Here is an 8,518-nt window from a genome sequence, read left to right as displayed (position 1 = left end):
AGACAAGGCTGAGGAGAGCAAAACCGCATACGCGGTAGACAAAGCTGAGCAAAGCGAAACCGCAGACGCAGTGGACAGGGCTGAGCAAAGCGAAACCGCAGACGCGGTGGACAGGGCTGAGCAAAGCGAAACCGCAGACGCGGTGAACAAGGCTGAGCAAAGCGAAACCGCAGACGCGGTGGACAGGTCTGAGCAAAGCGAAATCGCAGACGCGGTGGACAGGGCTGAGCAAAGCGTAACCGCAGACGCGGTGGACAGGGCTGAGCAAAGCGAAACCGCAGACCCGGTGGACAGGGTTGAGCAAAGCGAAACCGCAGACGCGGTGGACAGGGCTGAGCAAAGCGAAACCGCAGACGCGGTGGACAGGGTTGAGCAAAGCGAAACCGCAGACGCGGTGGACAGGGCTGAGCAAAGCGAAACCGCAGACGCGGTGGACAGGGCTGAGCAAAGCGAAACCGCAGACGCGGTGGACAGGGCTGAGCAAAGCGAAACCGCAGACGCGGTGGACAGGGCTGAGCAAAGCGAAACCGCAGACTCGGTGGACAGGGCTGAGCAAAGCAAAATCGCAGACGCGGTGGACAGGGCTGAGCAAAGCGAAACCGCAGACGCGGTGGACAGGGCTGAGCAAAGCGAAACCGCAGACGCGGTTGACAGGGCTGAGCAAAGCGAAACCGCAGACGTGGTGGACAGGGCTGAGCAAAGCGAAACCGCAGACGCGGTGGACAAGGCTGAGCAAAGCGAAACCACAGACGCGGTGGACAAGGCTAAGCAAAGCGAAACCGCAGACGCGGTGGACAGGGCTGAGCAGGCAAGAACCGCCGAAGCGGCAAGCAAGGCTGAGCGGAGGGGACAGGGCTCAGTTCACACGGAACAGACAGGAAGAGAAAGGCAGAACCAGATACCCACAGGGTACTTGCAGAGAAGTAACGAGTGGACCACAAACTCACAAACGGAAGTACAGTGACAACGAGCAGGAGTTAGGTACGAGTTCAGACTCTGCAGAAAAAGGGAAGGTACGGACATAGAGAAAAACAAAACAGGCTAGGAGAGTATTCAGACAAAAACAGACACAGCAGCAAGATACAGGAGCGGGTCTAGGTATGCGGCCCCTAGAAGGCGGAACGAACAGGCAGGAGCGTGTTCACACAGGCCTGGAAATACAGCCTCCAGGATAGGCAGAAGACAACAGGCTAGAAGATAATACAGACAGGACACAGTTCAGACACGGGAACTGATACCGAAGGCAGGAAACATAAACGGGACCTGGCATATCAGTGACCAAAAGCCAACTGACAGAACACAATGCTCAGGCATGGGTTAATTGGAGCAGCTGGTTTAAATACCAGGTGACAGACAGCAATAGGCTGAGGACGCACAAGGGGTGTGCCTGCAGCAGGTACAAAAAGCAGGAAGTGATCGGGCTCCGCCCTTAAGCAGCAGAAACAGAAGCAAACAGACAGCATGGAGGGAAGCCAGAGAGACATTCTGGATTGGAGATCAAGTGCGCGCTCTTGCACAGTGGGAGAAGGACCACTATGCAAGGACGCCGCCAGGTATGTTACAGTACCCCCCCCTTACGCCCCCTCTTCTTCAGGCCTGACAGAATCTTCCGCAGGGAATTCGAGGACCAATCCTTCACTTCGAGGAGATCACTTCCACTGTCCACAGGAAAAACTGGTCTCATCTGGTTAGCTAGGATGCTACCTCCTATCCAGCCATCCTCAGCAACACACGAAACGGGTGGAGTACCAGGAACAGCTTACAAGGAAGTCTCTCTCCACATATTTTCAGGTGGCACCCCAGAGGGTACAGAAGACAACTGGAAGTCCTCCACCGGGTTGGAGGGGGGCAGAGACTCGGGGGTAACCTCCGCTTCGGAGTACACTTGTTCAGACTCACTGGATGAAGCAGGCGAGGTATCAGGTACCGAGTATTGAAGAGTCTCTGTCCATTCGCTATCAAGTAGCACCCCGAAGGGTTCAGGAGACACCTGGAGGTCCTCTGCCGGGTCAGAGGAGTGCAGAGACTCGGGGGTAACCTCTGCTTCAGAAAACACTAGGTCGGACTCACTGGACGAAGCAGGCGAGGTATCGGGTGCCGAGTATAGGAAGGTCTCTGTCCATTCACCACCAGGTGGCACCCCGAGGGGTTCTGGAGACAACTGGAGGTCCTCCGCCTGGTCGGAGGGGTGTAGAGACTCGGGAATAACCTCTGCTTCGGAGTACACTAGGTTAGACTCACTAGGCGAAACGAGCGAGGTATCAGATCCAGGATATAGGAAAGTCTCTGTCCATTCACCACCAGGTGGCACCCCGAAGGGTTCTGGAGACAACTGGAGGTCCTCCTCCTGGTTGGAGGGGTGTAGAGACTCGGGAGTAACCTCTGCTTCGGAGTACACTAGGTTGGACTCACTGGACGAAGCGAGCGAGGTATCAGGTACAGAGTATAGGAGAGTCTCTGTCCTTTCGCTACCAGGTGGCACCCCGAAGGGCTCAGGAGACAACTGGAGGTCCTCCGCCAGGTCGGAGGGGTGAAGAGACTCATGGGTAACCTCTGCTTCGGAGTACACTAGGTCGGACTCACTGGAAGAAGCGGGCGAGGTATCAGGTACCGAGTATAGGAGAGTCTCTGTCCATTCGCTATCAGGTAGCACCCCGAAGGGTTCAGGAGACAACTGGAGGTCCTCCGCCTGGTCGGAGGGGTATAGAGACTCGGGGATAACCTCTGCTTCGGAGTACACTAGGTCGGACTCACTGGAAGAAGCAGGCGAGGTATCAGGTACGGAGTATAGGAGAGTCTCTGTCCATTCGCTATCAGGTATCACCCCGAAGGGTTCAGGAGACAACTGGAGGTCCTCTGCCTGGTCGGAGGGGTGTAGAGACTCAGGGATAACCTCTGCTTCGGAGTACACTAGGTCGGACTCACTGGACGAAGCGGGCGAGGTATCAGGTACAGAGTATAGGGAAGACTCTGTCCATTTGCTACCAGGTAGCACCCCGAAGGGTTCTGGAGACAACTGGAAGTCCTCCGCCTGGTCGGAGGGGTGTAGAGACTCGGGGGTTAACTACCGCTTTGAGGTACCCATTGTCAGGCTCACAGAACGGAGCGGACGAAGTATCGGGTACTGGGTGTAGGGAAGTCTCTCTCCATTTGTCATCAGGTGGTATCCCGGAGGATTCTAGGTGGGCAGAAGTCTCTTCGGGCAGGAGAACCGGTGCGCTACCCACGCATATTACCCATAGGGGCTGCTCTGGGATACAGGGAAATGAAGCTTCAGCAGGGAATTCAAGGTTGGGATCAGGAGGTCTTTGGGAGGACAGACCTAGGCGTGACGGCTTGCCTCTACGCCTAGCACGTCTGGACTGCCTCTTGAGGTTGGGAGAAGTATTCCGAAGAGCGTAGTCATCCTGTGTGGATTCTGGATGGGTTGTAGTCTCTTCGGGCAGGAGGACTAGTGCGCTACCCACACACATTACCCATCGGGGCTGCTACGGGATATTGGGAAGTGAAGCTTCAGCAGGAGCCTCCAGGTTAGGATCATCCAAGACCATTAGAAAGGCCACCAGGAAGGCCATTATGTCCAGGATGATAGGATTCTGTGCGTCCCATAGGGGGGTGATCCATTTCAAGGCATCACCCGCTAGGTAAGACATCATGAATCCCACCTTAGCCCGATCGGTGGGAAAACAAAGAGGGTAGAACTTGAAGTGTAGCATGCATTGCTCCACAAATGCACGACTCTGTCTTGGATCCCCATAGTACCGTAGCGGATCCGCAGGAACGAAAGCAGAAAGATCCATCTGGACGGGTGCGTAATTCGCCTGGAACTCAGCTAAAGAAAAAAAAAAAAAATATATATATTTTTTTTTATTTATTTTTAATGCACGTATTCACTGGAAAACGTCTCAGAGAGCGAAGGCCGTGGGGCTCAACGGGAACCATGGCCTGACCATGCTGTAATGCACACGCCCGGACTGACTGGCGTGTGCGTGTTTAGTGGTTCCACTGTGACATGAACCGGAGAGTGTCTGGAGGGGCGAAACTAAGTATCTGCCCGATCCGACCAAGGTCGCACGACGGCATACGACGCCAGTGCACCAGGGAGGAACCGAGCAGAGGGACCAGGGTCTACTCCAGGTCAGACTCCGGACACGGCTGTTGACCCACACCGGGGAATACAGGAACAGGCAGACTAGAGCGCAGGCTGGGTAGGGCCCAGTACAGACTGGGAGACAAATTCGGAGCCGCAGATGCGGTAAACAAACAGAGTAAAGCGAAACCGCAGGTGCGGTAGTCAAGGCCGAGCAGAGCAGAACCGCAGACGCGGTAGACAAGGCAGAGGAGAGCAGAACCGCAGACGCGGTAGACGAGGCTGAGCAGAGCAAAAACGCAGACGCGGTAGACAAGGCTGAGCAAAGCGAAACCGCAGACGCGGTGGACAGAACTGAGCAAAGCGAAACCGCAGACACGGTGGACAGGGCTGAGCAAAGCGAAACCGCAGACGCGGTGGACAGGGCTGAGCAAAGCTAGTTTAAATACCAGGTGACAGACAGCAATAGGCTGAGGACGCACAAGGGGTGTGCCTGCAGCAGGTACAAAAAGCAGGAAGTGATCGGGCGCCGCCCTTAAGCAGCAGAAACAGAAGCAAACAGACAGCATGGAGGGAAGCCAGAGAGACATTCTGGATTGGAGATCAAGTGCACGCTCTTGCACAGTGGTAGATGGACCACTATGCAAGGACGCCGCCAGGTATGTTACACACGTCTTTTCCAAGGGACATTAAAACCTTCTTGTTAAGCTATTGTGACCTCCACCACTCTTCCAAGGGGCATTAAAACTGTCTTGTTAAGCTACTGTGACCTCCACCACTCTTTCAAGGGGCATTAAAACCGTCTTGTTAAGCTACTGTGACCTCCACCACTCTTCCATGGGGCATTACAACTGTCTTGTTAAGCTACTGTGACCTCCACCACTCTTCCGAGGGGCATTAAAACCATCTTGTTAAGCTACTGTGACCTCCACGTCTCTTCCAAGGGACATTAAAACCGTCTTGTTAAGCTACTGTGACCTCCACCTCTCTTCCAAGGGGCATTAAAACCGTCTTGTTAAACCACTCTGAACTCCACGTCTCTTTCAAGGGGCATTAAAACCGTCTTGTTAAACCACTCTGAACTCCACGTCTCTTCCAAGGGACATTAAAACCGTCTTGTAAAGCTACTGTGACCTCAACGTCTCTTCCAAGGGGCATTAAAACTATCTTCTTAAGCTACTGTGACCTCCACCATTCTTCCAAGGGGCATTAAAACCATCTTGTTAAACCACTCTGAACTCCACGTCTCTTCCAAGGGGCATTAAAACCGTCTTGTTAAGCTACTGTGACCTCCACCACTCTTCCAAGGGGCATTAAAACCATCTTGTTAAACCACTCTGAACTCCAACTTCTCTTCCAAGGGGCATTAAAACTGTCTTGCTAAGCTACTGTGACCTCCACCACTCTTCCAAGGGGCATTTATATTGTCTTTTTATTCCACTGCAACTTCCACCACTCTTCCAAGGGGCATTAAAACTGTCTTGTTAAGTTACTGTGACCTCCACGTCTCTTCCAAGGGGCATTAAAACCGTCTTGCTAAACCACTCTGACCCCCACATCTCTTCCAAGGGGCATTAAAAGTCTTTTGTTAAACCACTCTGAACTCCACAGCTCTTTCAAGGGGCATTGGATTTCCTCCTAATTTTAGTCAGCTTTTTCTTTTCAATGCATAGGCGAACAGTAAGGGAGACCCACTCCCCAATAATGGGTAGAAGGTTTTTAGTACGCTGTAATCGACGTCTGTTTCAAGGGGCATTGCAGTTCCCCATAATTTTTGGAAAGCCTTCCATTCACTGCTTAGGCCAACAGTGTACAGGAGACCCAGTTGCTATAAATGGAAAAAGCGGTTTAGTTAAGGGCTGGCCATCTGACCTCCATGTCACTTCCAAGGGGCATTGGAGTGCCTCGAAATTTTTGGTAGGCATTGCACTCACTGTATGCCCTATAACTGTGTAGCCGAACCGCTCCTTTTGGTACAGAAACATATCCTACAAGACATGTGTGGTTGACTGGCCTGATATTGATGTGAATGGTCCCTGTTCCTCCTGCTCTTTCTCCTTTGCCACCACCTCATCCATCATTCATCACCTGAAGCTTTGTTTTAACGGGAGTCATAGAACTGGGATAGTAGCAGGAAAACATCCAGCAATCCTCGGAGGAGGTAGGATATGCGCCAAAACGCTGACCACCTCAGGCCTAGCCGCTACTACATACATGCGCTTGCATTCCAAGGAACAGAAAGCTAAGGAGATGGATGGCCTCATGATCATGAATAATTTACTCGTTGTGTAGGAAGCTGACCACTGCTGCTGTCTACCTTCTGAACTTTGTGTTGAAGCCTGATTGACCCAGGACCCGCTATCCTCTATGTCTGGAGGACGTGTTGCATCCCAGTGTCCAACTGTGTCCCGGCTTCCACAATATTAACCCAGTGTGACGGCGTCAGTCAGATGGACCATCCCTGGCCACATTCACTTGTCCACGTGTTTGTGGTTAGGCTGTCCTTCAAATAGTCGCGGCTAGGGACCGTTTATGGACACCCGGCTGCCCCCAGGCGGCTGGGGACCATGTGTTTGCACCCGGCCACAGGGTGGCTGGGGACCGAGTATGGACACCCGGCCGCCGGGCGGCTGGGGACTGAGTATGGATACCAGGCCTCCGACGCAGCCATGACGTGGTGGCCAGATTCCACCTCCATATGCCTAAAAGGCCCAATTTCAAGTGCAAGCAAGCAAGCAGTATGGTATTGCAGTCTGGGGGTGGGTGGGTGTCAGGCTGCATAGTTGCGCTTGCATTGCAAGGAATGTGGGAGGTACAATGAACACTGCCCTGGGACAAGTAATTGCACAGGGATAGTTACAAGTCTGCATCTTCTAATGCGGCAAGGATCACTTCTGATGGGCACACTTTTAAGCAGTGACCTGGGTGTCAGAGATGCTTCCAGGGGTCTTCCCCATGCTGTTCCCATGTCTGTTCAGCACTGTATGCATGTGTCACACAGCACATGGCCAGATAAGGTTGTAAAATGTTAAAATAACATTTCCCGGTGAATGCATTTGTCACAGTTGAAAGCAATACAAAAGTGCAAAAACGCATAAAAAATGCTACTTGTGAACATAGCCCAAGGTGTGGAGGAGTATTTTTGTTTTTGCTTATTTATTTCAGTTTCGTTTTTGAACGTTTTATTGTGAGCCCGTAAAAGTGGCTTAATACCTCTGACCACGTTGTTGACAGCAGTGACCCGGAGGTCAGAAATGCTTCCTGGGGCGATCCCCATGCTGTCCCCATGTCATTTGAGCACTGTCACTATCGTTTTGGGCACTTTTTAGGCTTTCTACAGACTGCCGGGGGTGCCGCCGCAAAAATGCTCGGGTCTCCCATAGACTAACATTGGGCTCGTTGCTCGGGTCAAGCACCCGAGTATCATGGTGAGCTCGGCCCGAGCTTTGAGCACCCGAGCATTTTAGTGCTCGTCCAACACTAGTTAAGATCTATAGGCCGAACACTGATCTGCATGAGAATCTGCCTCCTGGGATTATTTTAAATGAAAGGTGATACCAGTGTGAGATGTGTAACTAACACAGAACAGTAGAATTGAACTTTGTCTTATTACAAACACATTAACAGCTGCAGCTGTCACAGCTCTGCTCTGCTGAAGCACTGAGATTACACCTATAGATGTGTCAGTTATAATCCACACAGCTCTGCAGTGAGATCAGGAGAGTAGAAAGCAAAAACTATAGGTTACCATGGTCGGACTGGAATTAATATTCATCTCTGGCATTTGAGCACACACAGGCTCATGCCGGCACCATTCCCTTCCCCAGATTGGGGGTCATTATTATTTATATTAGACCACCGCCCCATTATCAGTATTTGGTCAGTATTCAGTCAGTATTTTTTCTCAGGAGTGAGAGCCAAAACCAGGAGATAAATGCAGGATTGGTGACTTGTTTCTATTATACCTTTTTTCTGATTGTTCCTCACCTGGTTTTGGCTCCCACTCCTGAGAAAAAATACTGACTGAATACTGACAGAAAGACATATCCACATTCCAGACAGGGATGAGGAGTGTGGCGCCAGAGATCGCGGTATGCGTAGGCACTGTGCACATACCGCGATGTCCTGCGCCATAAACACATACCGTCCTGTTCGGGCCTGTCATCTCTAGAGAGGCGGAGGAAGGAGTGTGGCGCCGAAATCAGCCCCTTGTGCCTAGCGTGATATCCAGTGCCATTTTAGTGAAGACAAATTTGCACAGTGTCTACAATAAAATGGCATCGGACATGCGCTATGTGCAGGCGCTGATTCTGGCGTCATTTTAGTAAAATAACGCAGGCGACGCTCTGTGGGGGAGCAGTGGAAAGGTGAGTAGGAGTGTTATTTTTTTTTTTTTAAATTGATGACTAGATGGATGGGTGTATGGTA

Source organism: Phyllobates terribilis, unplaced genomic scaffold (assembly GCF_046119375.1).
Source record: "Phyllobates terribilis strain yellow unplaced genomic scaffold, ASM4611937v1 Scaffold_2__4_contigs__length_985480577, whole genome shotgun sequence".
Classification (NCBI taxonomy): Eukaryota; Metazoa; Chordata; class Amphibia; order Anura; family Dendrobatidae; genus Phyllobates; species Phyllobates terribilis.
This window is presented reverse-complemented; position numbering follows the sequence as displayed.